This window comes from Suricata suricatta, chromosome 10 (genome assembly GCF_006229205.1).
Source record: "Suricata suricatta isolate VVHF042 chromosome 10, meerkat_22Aug2017_6uvM2_HiC, whole genome shotgun sequence".
In the NCBI taxonomy this organism is placed as follows: domain Eukaryota; kingdom Metazoa; phylum Chordata; class Mammalia; order Carnivora; family Herpestidae; genus Suricata; species Suricata suricatta.
Genome location: NC_043709.1, coordinates 82418617 through 82433970, shown reverse-complemented (window position 1 = coordinate 82433970; position 15354 = coordinate 82418617). Strand labels below are relative to the sequence as shown.

Here is a 15354-nt window from a genome sequence, read left to right as displayed (position 1 = left end):
CAGAAGTTGGTGTTTTGATTTTTTACTTTGCTTTTCTGTTTTGAGTGTCATTGCAACTACTGTATTGTAAATGATGGAAAATAATTGCATATGTTAAAAAAATATGAAACTTTATAAAGTAAAAAAAATAAAAATAAATAAAATAAAAAAAATAAAATAAATAAAATAAATAAATAAACATTAAAAAATAAAATAATTTTTTCACTCTGATTCTCATAAAAAGCATATTTAATATTAATATTTATTTCAAAGTCTCCTGAAATAATTACCAATTACTTTGACCTTTATTAGTTAACTTCTTGCTGAAATATCCTACACCACTAGTATTTATTCTATGTGATGAGTATTGGATTATGAAATCTTTTAACATTTTCTGTTTCTTGCTTGTATTACTTTATATTTCCTCATTATATTTATGATTATTTCTGGACAAGAGATATTTTATTCTTTGACTTGTTTTCAAATTAGAGACCAGGAGGTGAAGCTGAAAACTTCATCTGATTTCTACTCAAGAACTCGTTTTTCCTCAAAACGTAATATATTCATTTGGGTGGTGAGTGCTAGTTTGTGCTTGGTACTACTATCAGTTCTAGGAATATTATAATGAGTAAGACAGACCAACACTACAGAAAAATTAAAGAAAGAGGAAAAAGGATGCTGGGATGGAGGCTGTGAGTTTAAATATGGTGTCAAAAATATGGTGCCATAAAGATCTGGAAGAAAGGATACAATCAACCTCTCAGAAATCTAGGGGAGAGTGTTCCAGGCAAATGGAAGAGGAGATGCTGAAACCTAAGGTAGAAATGTGCAGGCCGTGTTCAACAAACTGTTTCAGTTCTTCTGTCTGTACTCCACATAGGGATTCCACTTGTGTCTGTCTCCGTGAGTAAATTGCCTTAAGGGCAGGGCATAGCAAACTCATATTGGTATCCACAGTCCCCAAATTACTGCCCACCATATAGTACATGCTCAATTTATGTCAGTTGCACTAATTATTTTTAAAAAGACAATTATGGGGGCACCCAGGTGGCTCAGTCGGTTGAGTGTTAGACTCTTGATTTGGGCTCAAGACATGATCTGAGGGTGGTGGAATCCAGCCCTCAGTCAGGCTCCACCCTGATCATGGAGCCTGCCCGAGATTCTACCTTTCCCTCTGTCTGCCCATCTCCCAGACTCTCCCTTACCCTCTCTCTCTGTCTGAAAAAGAAAAAAAATACTATTAGATAAGGCTACTCATGTTTTAGTCTCAGTTTCTTATAAGAGAAACTTGCTTATTAAAACATTCCTTTTATACAAAGGATTTTAGGCTTCATTTCATTTTCATTCAGGACTTAACATTCTTCCTCAAAGTAATGCCGTGAAACAGGGCATGTAACTGTTGCCACTTTTTACCCCCAATTCATGACCTTCCTCAGACCTTAGTTTTAGTATCAATTATGCTGAGTTAGGTTTTGTACACTTCATTGGTCCTCAGGAGAACAGAGCAAAAATTCGGATGTCTCATTAGTGAACTATCATAACAACTACAGTTAGATGTTATTTATGATAAAACTGCAATTTTTTATTATTTACATGTAATGATTACATATTTTAAAAGATTAGAAAATTAGTTCAAATCAAGACATTGTGTGCCATTAAATATAGCTTATTTTTTTGCTGTTATCTACATATCCATTACTAAAGCAATGTGACTAAAAGGTAATGGAAACACATGAAGAATAGAATTTAATTTGTAGGCATGAACTTGTAAATGCTAATTTTTAAAAAATTCTTGACTAAACTTCAAGTACTTAAATGTATCCTTAAACTATATTAATTTTATTTTAAGAAAATAACTGTGACTATACTGCTTACATTTCTTTTATTCAGACTTTCCCCAGTGTGTAATTTCAATATTTTAGCTAGCAGGTACTAGACTGATGTGAAGGGCTAGTGTGCAGGGATGTGTTTATTTGCAGCATGCAAAGTGTATACTGAGGCAACAATGAAAAATGTTATATCTGTGGGAAGAAGCCCTTAAAAGCAAGTATTCCTGCAAACCAAACCAAAATTAACATTTCAGACATCCCCCCCACAAAATGCAACCATATTAGGGGCAGGTTAATTTCTAGTTCTATTCCTTAGAATGTGAAAAATCCATGCTCTCTGAATAACAAGGTATGCTGCCTCATAATCTCGGTTGGAACTTGGTACTCAGATGCTTCTAACTTGACTATAGTTGAAGACATTCTAGCAGTAAGCCACTCACTAGAACATTTGTCACTGAAAATAAAACGTGTGAAATTCCCAGAAAGGGCATGTTAGATGTTTCTTAAGCTGAAAATGTGAAATATTTTTGTATTTGGACAACCCATTGAACACACTGTCATTTATGTAATCAAAAGTTTTAAATCGAGTGGAGAAGGAATATTATAAACTATTCCACTGTCAGTACACTCAGTAAGAACCTGTACACTACCTGTAACAATCTATGAAAGTGGACCTAAGTTTACTACTTTGCTAAATTTACTTGATCCTGTCTAGCAAAAAGCATAAAACTTGCCTACATATAATGACACTATTTAAATAAAGGCGAATTATGCAATACCATTGATTTTTGCTAAATCTACAGACTGCTTTTACTATTAGAAATGTTCATGTCATCAAGATTGTGACAATTCTAGCTTTATACGGGTGTTTTATTAGATGAAAAGAGACCATGGACTGAATGCATGAATTTTTTCCATACGCCTGCTTTTACCGAAAGTATCTGATAGATGATGGTTAATGGTAACATCTATTCTATTTCCCTTAGCTTCTTTCATGACCTTTTTTCCCATGTTGACTTTTGGACAGTTCTACTTTCACTCATCCAAACTCACCAAAACCCAATGAAATAGATCCTTTCATCACCTGCATTTTACATGTGAAGAAACTGAGGCATGCCTAAAGGCAGACAGATAGCAAGTAAAAGAGCTAGAATTCAGGCTTTTCACCATCACACCTTATAGCCAGTCAAATAAAGGATATACTTATAAATAAATCTTACTATAACAAAAGAACGTTATATATAGCTAACATGAAAATTTATTAAATCAGAAATATTTTGAATGGCACGGCTTAAAAAATGCTTATTTGAACGCATAGTATTTTAAAAAAGTATGATGGAAACAGTATTAAATATTAAATATCCTAGAAATCTCTGCTGCCATAATATACCGAGATCCTGGTTACATAATAACCAACATATTTTTTGATGTAGAGTCTCTAGGGAAGTTAAACAAGAAAAGGAGGACTAGTAAGTTGAAAGTAGGTGGGTAGAATGAGGGTTACACTGGTGGCCAAATGTAGGTAACAGCAACAACAGAACCCAGGATGAAGTGTTTGGTTCCTAAAAAGCTAACCCGCTGATTCCTATACAAATGCAGGACAAAAAGGGGGAAATATACCATTACTGAAAGATAAATTTAAAAGAAATATTGCAATTAAAGAAAGCACACTGGAATTTTTCTACAATATCTCTGGTCGAAAGAAAACCTCTGATCGGAATAATGATTATGATGATGATTCTTTGACAAATATTTATTGAGGGATGACAAGACATTTTCCCATTTAAAACTTAGTAAAAAACTCGAGTGGACTAAATCCCTGATTTCATTGACTTAATTGCTACTACCATAAAAACGTAACCATAATATTTGTACTTCTGTTATTCAATTACAGGCTTTACCTAACTCGGGTCTGCAATTCAAATAAAAACTTCCTATACAGTCAGTGAAGCCCGAAACTACAAAATTAAAAATAAGTGGTCTCTGGTTTGTATTGCCTCCTGCAACCTGGCAGAATAATCCAATACAGTAGACACGTATCACCATTTTGGATATGATGATTTCCCACAAATTAAGTTAAGCCAAACATAAATTCACTAACAAAATTTAACAAATACCTAAAGAAGAATATAGCATGCATAAGAGCAGAATCAAGAAGCAACAGATTTAGAATTCCAAAAGCAGTCAAGTATCAAATGAAGAATAAAAAAATATGCTTAAATTGGCAACTTAAGTAAAAGGTGGAAAAATATAGTATCAAATAAAAAATTATCACAGATGTTCAGAAAAACTAAAAAAACTAACAGAACTTTGAAACTTCAAGAAATGAAATATAGGACAACTGAAATTTAAAACTCATTGGATGGATAAACAGTAAGTAGATATGGGTGATGAGAGAAGTCATTAAATTGAAAATAAATCTAAAGAATTAGCCAGATTTTAGTTCACAGAAATAAGGAGATGTAAAGCATACAAGAGTAGTTAAGTATGGTCCAACAAATCCTAGTAAAAATTTTAGAAGATAATGGAAAAAAAATAAAGATAGTCACTATTCTAAAACTAATGATTGAGAGTTGTTCTGAATTTGAAAGATATAGACCCATAGATGGAAGAGGCAAACTATATATGAACAGAATAATTAAGGAGAAAATATCACTTAATACTCTTAAAAACCTTCAGAAAAATAAAGGCACAGAGAAAATCTTAAAAGCAGCAAGACACAGGCCATCAACCTAAGAATGGTAATTGGTTTGACAACAAACTTGTAAGCAATAGTACTAGACGCCAATGGAGAGATAAAAGAAAATAACAGTCAACTTCTACATATATCCTAGTAAACAATTTGAAAAATAAATGCAAAACAAAGACTGTTTTTGCAGAAAAGTCTACAGCAAATTCCTTCACTAAATGAAATTCTAAAGGATGTCTTCAGAAAAAAGGAAAGGTACCCTAGAAAGAATGAGTGAAGAAAGAGGTGAACATACAAGCAAATAAAAATAATTTGTTCAATGAAAATAATGATCAATGCTTGGATTAAAAAAGAATCGGGTAGAGCTATTTCCAACAACAATAACATGTAAAGAGGAATATTCATAGTCATGGAGTTTAATATGATTTTTTAATCCAAGAACAGGAATACAATATTCATCAATTTCAGAGTCTTACCTTAAATAGACATGTTAAATTTTCAAAGGCAATCCATAAAAAATAGAAATAGAGTAGATAATGATTAAACCAATACAAGAAAAGAATGACATGAGAGAAAACCAAAGATTAATATATAAAAAAATAAAAAAGGAAAAATATATACAAAATATGGTACAAATATAAAGCAAATAAAATGAGACACATTTGATCATAATAAATGTTAAGTGGATTAAGCTTATAAATTAAAAAACAGAGATCAACAGATTACATTTTTAAGAAAATCCAAAGATATGATTAAATTATAATGTTAAAGAGTATTGAAAAGGGATGAAAAAAAGTGTATCAGTCAAATATCAACTAAACAAATGAATAAACAAAGAAGTTTAAAGCATACCTATTTTTATTATCATACAAAGTAAACTTTAATGCTAAAAGGATTATTGTGGATACAGAGCTTCCAGATATAGCCATACAAGTTTCACTTTATCAGGATGATATAATAATTCTAAAGTTATATATGTCTATTCAACATATTACTTGGAAGTCCTAGCCATATCAATCAGACAAGAAAAAGCAAAAGCATATAAATTGGTTAAAAAGAAGTAAAACCTTCACTATTTGTAGATGACATGATATTATAAACAGAAAACCTTAAAGATTCCACCAAGAATCTACTAGAACTAATACATGAATTCAGTAAAGCTGCTGGATACAAAATTAATATGTAGAAATCTGCTGCATATGTATACAGTAATAATGAAGTAGCAAAAAAAGAAATCAGGAAAAAAAATCCCATTTACAAATGTACCAAAGACAATAAAATACCTAAGAATAAATTTAACTAAGGGGATTAAAAATCTGTCCTCCAAAAGCTATAAAACCATGATGAAAGAAACTGAAGATGGCAAGGAACGGAAAGATACGGACTGGAAGAACAAATGCTGTTAAAATATTCATACTACCCCAAATAATCTACATATTCTTATAATCCCTATTCAAAATACCAACAGTAATTTTCACAGACCTTGAATAAAGAATCCTAAAATTTGCACGGAAGCACATAAGACTTCATATAGCCAAAGCAATCTTGAAAAAGAAGAACAGATCTATAGGTCTCACAATCTGAGATTTCAAGATACATTACAAAGCTGTAGTCATCTAACCAGTATAGTTTTGTTACAAAAAGAGACACATAGATCAATGGGACAGAATAGAGAGGGCAGAAATAAACCCATGCTTTTATGAACATGCTTTTATGGGCAATTAACTTGCAACAAAGGAAGGAAGAATATACACTGGGGGAAGACAGTTTCTCCACCAACAGTGCAGGGAAAACTGGACAGCTACATGCAAAAGAATGAAACTGTACCACTTTCTTATATATACCACACACAAAAAGTAACTGGGACCTGAAACCATAGAATCTCCAGCAGAAAACACAGTCAGTAATTTCTTTGACATCAGCTACAGAAACATTTTTCTAGAGATTTCTCCTCTAGCAAGGGAACAAAAGCAAAATTAAATTATTGGGATTACACCAAGATAAAAGGCTTTTTGCATAGCAAAATAAATCATCAACAAGATTAAAAGCAATCTACGAGACAGGGGGAAAAAGCAATAGACAGGAGACCATATTTGCAAATAATATATCCAATAAGGGGAGAATTTCCAAAGCACTTACATAACTTATACAACTCAATGCAAAAAAAAAAAAAAATCCAATTAAAAATGGGCAGAGGACCTGAATAGACATTTTTCCAAAAAGACATACAGATGGCCAGCAGACACATGAAAAGATGCTCAACATCATTAATCATTAGGGAAATGCAAATTAACACCACAATGAGATATCACTTTACACCTGTCAAAATGGCTAAAATCAAAAAGACAAGAAATAGCAAGTGTTGGCAAGAATGTGGAGGAAAAGAAATTCTCATGCACTATTGGTAGAAATGCAAATTGATGCAGCCACTGTGAAAAACAGAATGCAGATTCCTCAAAAAATTAAAAATAGAATTTCCATATAATCGAGTAATTTCACTACTGGGTATTTACCCAAAGAAAATGAAAACACTAATTCAAAAACATATATGGATCCCTCTATTAATTACAGCATTATTTACAACAGCCATGACATGAAAACAACCCAAGTACTCACAGATAGACATATATACACACTTACAATATATACATAATAGAAGATTTACGTGCCCCCCCCTCAAAAGAAATCTTGCCATTTGCAACAACACAGATGGACCTAGAGGGTACAACACTATGTAAAATAAGTCGGTGAGAGAAAGATAAATACTGTATAATTGCAATCATATGTGGAATTTAAGAAACAAAATAAACAACAAAAAAATAGACTCTTAAAGACAGAGAGCACACTGGTGGTTGCCAGAGAGTAGGTGAGTAGGGAGATGGGTGAAATAGATAATGGAGGAAAAATAAAGTTCTATCCTCATAATTTATAAGGCAAGAACTGAGAGCTACAAGGAGAAATTCATAAACCCTTATTATTGTAGGCCATTTTAGTACAACTTTCTTAATTACTAATAGCTCAAGTGAAATTAGTGAAGACATAGTTAATTTGGACAACACAATTAGAATGCTTAATCTAATAGACATAGATAGAATTTTGCACCCAATAATTACAGAATACAAACATTTTCAAGGCAAACAGCACCTTTATAAAAACTGTCATGCATAAAGAAAGACCCGATAGATTTAAGAGGTTTAGTAATATGCAAAATTATGATAAAAGCATTTGGTTTTAGAAGGAGAAAATGTTAGTTTAAAAAAATGGACTCCATAGATAACAATTTCTCTTTTTGAATGAGGGGTTTGTCTAATTTCAGATTTAGAGAAGTATATTTTAGAAAAGACTGAAACATTTACCTGGGAATTGAGTTAATGTTTCTATGAAAAATACAATTTGATTACTGAAATATGATCCTTATTTTCTAAATGTGCTTTACCATTGACAAGTGGGATCATTAAAATTGCTGTGTTTGTTCTAATTAATGTGTGGGTGGTTGGCAGGAATTAGAGGTTATTTAATATCATGTAATGGTTAGCAATTCAAAACCTGTACAGTTTGAAGACTGTACTATTGGGAGAAACAATCAGGAATAAATAATTTAAAGTCATTATGTTTTTTAAAAAGTCAACATCACACACAAAGCTTTTAAATCATGAACATGTATTTTGAGCTCTTAGAACAACATTTTTGTTCGCTGAAACAAAAAAAAAAAAAAAAGATTTGTGGTTTGAAAAATATATATGATATACATGAACAGGTTTTCCAAATTTTTGAAAAAAATCTTAGAAATGAAATCGAAAAGATATTAGTAAAAAAAATGAAAGTTGATGAAATCTTGTAAAATAAAATGCCATTTAATAAATTGTATATAAATTTTGATAGAACTGAAGCTTTTAAAATTTTCACTAAAGTGCCCATTTTTTAGCTGACTTCTTGAGCTCAACATGCATGATACAGGTAAAAAACTATAATAGTATATTTTTATGTATATCAAAACCACATTCATATCAACATAAAATAGTTCATCAGAATTATATTATTGAGGTAGCTTTTACACAAATTTATAAAGGAAGTAATTTCTCCAATGTGATATGCAAGTCAATAGGAAGGAAACCTAAGCCCTAATGTTGGTGTAAATCTCTCTGTTAAACATATTTCTGATTACAGAAGAGCGAGATGCAGAGCAAAGATTTTTTCCACATTTCAGTTATTCTGCCTTGTGTGTGACTGCTCTTACTGCCAGTGGGATTTTTCTTTGATTTGTTTCATTGTGTATTTTTAAAAATAAAATGAAATATACCAGAATCCTGAGAACGTTTGTAAAAACGTCTAATCACATCCTTGAATTAAGTTCATAACTGACCCAGTGAATCTATCACCCATTCTTATCGGGTCATTCATCTTGCAAAACTACAAGTTTTCATTTATTACTCTTAACACGATTAACATTGCCTACATAGCGCTACTCCTGAGGCTCACTTGTGGGCTGTAACACTACACATGGACTGGGGAAGCCCTGATCCCCGTCACAGGGAGATTTGAGTCTTTAAATGGTTCACCTGGAAGAATGCAGCAGCAGGAGAAAACAACCCCAATGTTTCAGTACGTGCATTTATCAGCAACAGAAAGCCTAACAGTTCAAAGTGAAAAAGAAATAATAGTATTTCAATTTTAGTAGCAACTCATTTTTACTTGACATTGTGTATGTCTTTGCTGACAGTTTTCTTATTAAATCTTTCCCTGTACTAGCCCTAACACCCCATTGGTTCATAACTCCTTTTCACCACATAGTTTTGAGTAGGGGGGAAATAAAAGAAAAAAAACTTTTCAGACAGACTTACAGAGTTAAACATATTGAAGTTAACAAGGGGGTTAAGAATAATGGGACCAGCAGTGGAAAAAAGGGGAAGGGGCTGTGCGAGTGAAATAAATGCGTGACTAAGAATATATGCAGTATAGAAAAGGGAAAGAAAACAAAGAAAATGCACTTTCAACATCTTCTTAGTTTCAGTGTTATATACTAAATGTATAATCAAGATTTCCAGGTTCATCTCTTTCAAGTAGAAATGTGCTCTACTCTTCCACTTCTAAGCCACTATAGGTATTAAACAGCCATTTACATGTGATTTGCATTTTTTTTTGTACTTGTGGTTTTGGTAAGTCTTCCAAACCTAATGACTGTTCCTTTGGCCAGCAACATAAATGCTATAATCACACAATTATTGTGCTGGGAACAGTTTAATTCAGCATTTTGTTCTCAACCACAGAACAATTACTCAACAATTTCGGTTAACCAGACTAGCTAGCTGCCTGGAAAGAAAGAGGAATATTCACAAGATCTATTGTCTTACATAAAGGCAGCTACTAGATCGGCTGAAACTTTCTAGTATTGCTCTGCTCTGTGCTTCTTTTCAGGATCTTTCAGATATCTGTCCTAATGAAAATGACAAATTGCAGGTTTTCCTTTATGGACTTGCTGTTTGTTCAGTTCTTCTAACTACACATTTGCATGTTTTTAAAAACACATTGAGATTTTTGTGTGTCTGGAAATATAGACCTATAGATACATGTACTTTTAAAAAAGCATTAAATATAATGATAGTTAATGCAAAGAATTGCAAACTCAAAAGTATAAGTTTAGAACTCTTCCTTTCAGCTAGCGTATGGTGCTTAATGTGATGGTAAAGCCTTCTGAACTATAGGTGATTTCACCTCACTGAAACTGCATTATTTCCTAACAGTGCAAGTCACTTAATGTCAACCTTCATTCCAAATTCTAATTTTTAAAATAGAAATGGAGGTGAGTTATATAGTCATGGCTATTAAAGTTCTCTTTGTATTACTTTGTTCAATATGAATTTTACTTTATCAGAACCAAAAAGGGCCTAAGCTTATCAGTACAGAACTATTTAGAAATAGATCATCAAATAATTTATGCATCTGTGTAAAAATATATGTATACTGAAATTGTCCTGTCCCTTGACTATTTCTCATGAGCACAGAAAACTATTACATTAGCTCTATATAATACTTCACAGTGTCTTGGAAGCTACTGACAAACAAAGCAGTCAATGGTGAACTGGGCCAGTGAGTAGTAAGGGTAGTAGGAGTGGATTGAAATAGGCCATCCTAAAAGAAAAAGGAGTCCTTTGCTTTCCCCATATTCTTTTCTCTAGTTTCTTTCTATGTTTTCTTTAAGATTTCTTTTTATGCTTCCACTTTTACTTTAAAAAGTAAAAATACTTTTAGTTTATAAAGTAGGCAGGAAAGAGGGTAGAGAAATTATAACTTCATGGTTAGAAACATCCTAATGTATGGCAAACATGCCCTAAAACCTAGAAAAATGCTCACTCAGATATGTAGCCCTTCTAGTAAGACGTGAAGACAAAAGAAGATTTGACAATTCTGGCAACTTAAAATTTTTAATTGTGTCTTAGTATATTTGATTGAGCAAGTAAGAATAATATAGTGAAATACCATATTGATGAGGGATTATTTATGCCAAGATCATTCACTCCATGAATTGTGTTAGTCTACAGCGAGAACCTTAAACATATTGGGTCAAATATTTTTTCAAATAACAGAAATCTTTGTTCCAGACAAATGTAATGTATAGGTCTAATGATGAAAGTCTGGCTTGGAGACTTAGCCTCACCCACACCTACCAGCACCTCTCTTCCTCTTAATGGTATGATCCCACCCCAGGTATTCCTTGGAAGACCTCCGTGGACCCCATGAGATCCTGTCAACAAAATTTGGAAACACTTTCTTGTGCTGTTATTACTCAATACCAAAATCTAATAATATAGATAATATAGTGAAGACTATTATGTCTGATGAATTAAATCATGTGCTTAATCATTATGGTGTCACATAGAATGTAACTTGTAATAATACACAGGCCTATTCTAACTTAGTCTTTACACTTACTAAAATGTCAAGCCCAACATCTTCCATACAGTAGTCACAGAATTGCTTTTTATTAGGCATAAAATCCATTTACAATATAATATAAGCTCCTGGTATAATTTCTAATTCTTTAATCCAGGTATTGAAGTGAGCTATAATTAGAGAGCAAACATTTGTAGAACAGAGCATAGTCTATAAAAAAAGAATGCCAAAATAGTATCAGGTTCTTCTGAATGAAAATAACTCAACTTAGTGTGAAATTTATGCTTAAAAATGAGCCAGATATTAAATTCAGAATGAAAAAAAATTGGCTATATCCTTGCCACTTCCTGGTTAATTTGGCAGAGGGCCAATTTTCCGATATTATGACCATCCTGTAGCCCCAGTAAGTGTTTTATTTATTTATTTCTGTATTGCATAAAAATATCAGCTTAAGAAGGGAAAATGTGAAATGGATGACATATTTTAGAACAGCTTCTCCCAGAATACAAAAATATTCCCCAACTCAAAACTGAAACAAATAGTAGAACTACCAGGCAATGCCAATTGGCGACTCTATAATGCCATTCAAACTTCGCAAATACTGGGCTCTCAAACTGATTTTAATTATTCAAAAGAAAACTAGGAAATGATTCAAATATCAATTGCTTTCACAGAAATACAAATTCTCTTTTAAGAGAAGCATATGACATATTTTTTCTTTATCCTGTAACGTTGCAGTTAATTACCTGTTCAGTTTTTCCTTCGAGTAGGGCAGTAGCAAAAAGGGGAGTTCCCCTCTGCTGTCCTCAGGATGACATTATGCTGCTCAGAAGTTATTTTTTATTGATAGGGAGTAGGAAAAAAATGTGAAAAGAGATAGATTTACTTTTGAGAACTGGAGGAGACAATAACACTGAATAAGACACAGTTCGTTGTGTCCATGTGCTTTTCTATTTGAACAAATTCTAGAGACTTAAAAAATAATTTCTGCGGACAGGTGACCTTTGTTAAAAAAAAAAGAGGGCCTCTTGTAGGTGTTCAATGTCAAGTTACATATGAACATTGTAAACTCAATTTTTTACTGAAGATTTACTTTACTGTTTGGCATTGGGTATGTACAAAGATAACTGTATTGAGGTTCAGTGAGACAGCAGTATGACCTTTAAATGGTTTTATCTATATTTTAAAAAGGTACCAGTCATAGTGATGCCACTTAATCTCAAAAAAGTCTCTAGGTCTATGTATATTGTAATTAAGAAATAATAGCAGTTTTTTTAAGGTAGACTTTTGTGAACCTAAGGCAAAATAAAATAAGTTCTTAAATGCATGCCAACAACCAGAAACCTTTGGATAGATATATATCTATATCCAATATTAAACTTAGCATGGAAATGACAGTATTTCCTTTAAAAAAAGCACTGTTTTTGGATGAAGTGATTCTAAAAGCAACAACATTTTCATTGATCTAAACCAGCTAAATTTTTGACAAGCAATTCACAGAATTTTAAATATATCTACAGTCTTAAATAATAAATTTTAGACTACATATTCAGTCTGTCTTTCAACATGACTCATTCTCTCACAGAAGCCATGGGTGCTGTGGTTGGCTTACGGTAGCACTTTAAATTAGTAGTCACACAATAGAGAGCTTATATGATTGCAATGGTCCATATCCAGTAAAACTGCCTAAACACCAAGAATAATGGGCTCAGTCTCTAATAATTCAGAGAACTGCTTACAGCTGCACACCACATATGACCATCTCTACAATGGCTAAAATAAAACACTGGGGACGATTTCCTCTGAATCAGTGTTATTGGGTAGGATACTGGTTCACGGTTTTTTTTTTTTTTTCTTAACAAAAAAGTTTTGTTTTGTGTTACAATCGGCCTGCCACTGATCACCTTTCACATGTTAGCCTCTGCCCCAGAATACTCTAGACAATAGTATTGGTTCCATCTGTGCTTTCCATTAAAATCTGATAATCCTTCAAGAACAGCCGGACCTTCGGTCCCACACACACAAACTCTTTCTGTAGGTCTGTTTGGCTGGCTGTACTTATATCTTGCTTGCCAATGCCTTTTCTATGGTCCTCTGGGGCTGTGGAGTAGGATGGCCTGACATCACCAATTCAGCAATACAATGATACCGTTCTCATCTCAATTATAATGTGATATTTAGTCACCTCTGAGCTGCACTTAGAAAATTATTTTTTAGACATGTGACAACATTAATGATAAGCTTCCAACTATACTGTGTCATTAAATAATCAGGAAGTAACATCTCCAGTTAATCAAACAGTTTTGATACACTCTGAGTATTGGAAACACTCCACATCTTATGTTTTTACTCAACCAATTTTTATAAGCAACACAGGAACTTTTTTCACTGTAAAATGATTTCATTAGATTCATATGACTGCATAATAATAATAAACATTTTTAAATGGCAAAATGGAAGTGGCAGTAAAGGTACATGAATGGTATCACTAGTCTACAATACTAGTGGCTTCTTATGATTCATTAAAAAATTTTTTTTCTAAAGTTTTTTTAAATTTATTTTTAAGGGAGAGAGAGACAGCAGGAGCAGGAGAGGGTCAGAGAGAGCAGGAGATACAGAATGCAAAGCAGGCTCCAGGCTCTGAGCTAGCTGTCAGCACAGAGCCTGATGTGGGGCTCGAACCCATGAACCATGAGATCATGACCTAAGCCAAAGCCCGATGTTCAACCGACTGAGCCACCCAGGCACCCCTCTTATGACTCACTTTTTTCTTTTCCTCTCCCTTTACTTATTTTCCAGTAGTTTATCAAGTTATCAGAGATCATCTACTACATACTGCCTAACTAACTGCCATCAGTTGGGTCTCATATTTGCCATGCTAATGTGAATAATTCCACCCTTAATTCAAAACATATCTCAATATACTCAATCTTGCAAATAATATGTATACCCACTAGCTGTAAGATCTATGGGGCAAGGATTGCATATCTCTTGTTTACAATTTTATCTTTACCACTGAGGTAGGAGGACTACCTGAAGTAGTAGTGTTCAATAAATGTTTGTTGCATGACTAAATACATGAGAATATATCCTTTTCATTTAAAGATAAGGAAATTGTGTACAATTTTTCCCTGTCATGTTCCAATATTTCACAACCATCTCTTTCAAAAAATTGTTACCTGATACAAAACCTTAAGCCATGGTACAAGCTCATTTTCTTTTGTTTTTCCCTTCCATGTAAACTGAAACTGCTCTTTCATATATTTGACCTTTGTTGTTAAGTCAATATTGATATCCTTTATTCCAGGCCATTTAGATCTAATTTCTTCAACTATCCTAATGCATAAGTATTCTGTTTTCTTCTCTACCGCCAGACCAGCTACATAGCATTCTCCTGTAAGTAAAACTAAATTGATATAGAGGAGTTTTTGTTTCAGACAGCCAAGTTGTATATTCTTTTGTAAAAAAAAATTTAATGTTTATTTATTTTTGAGAGAGAGAGAGAGAGAGAGAGAGAGAATGAGCAGAGTGAGCAGGGGAGAGGGAGAGAAGGAGACACAGAATCCGACGCAGGCTCTAAGCTCTGAGCCATCAGCACAGAGCCTGATGTGGGGCTCAAATTCATAAACCATGAGATCAAGACCTGAGCTGAAGTCAGATGCTTAACTGACTGAACCATCCAGGTGCCCTGCAAGTTGTATATTATTAATTAGGTTTTACTGTGCTACATGCCTTCAACATCAAGTTTTAAAGAAACTGATAGACTTGATGGTTATCTGCTGCCCAGCTTGCTCCCTTCAGTGGCTCAGGGTCACTTCTGTTATGCTCATTCATAGACTAGCATCCAAGCATTAGTTTTCACTTTCCCTCCACGCATACACCCATATTACTTTCATTTTTATTGACAGTCCGTCTCCCATTCAACTAGGTTGTTTGCATTCAATTTCAATCTCTGTAATTCTGACC

The 15354-nt window shown here is 33.2% G+C and overlaps 1 protein-coding gene across 4 annotated transcripts in view; it reads right to left on the bottom strand.

Moving 5' to 3' along the window:
• Positions 1–15354, bottom strand: part of SOX5 (SRY-box transcription factor 5) — a 398183-nt gene that overhangs the window by 136449 nt on the left and 246380 nt on the right. Inside the window, exon 1 of one of the 4 annotated variants that reach the window (XM_029955692.1) lies at positions 9057–9111. The exons of the other annotated variants lie outside the window; for them this stretch is intronic. The gene's annotated coding sequence lies outside the window, so the exon portion shown is untranslated. Of the gene's footprint in view, positions 1–9056; positions 9112–15354 lie in introns of those variants that run through there. 4 annotated transcript variants of the gene reach the window in all.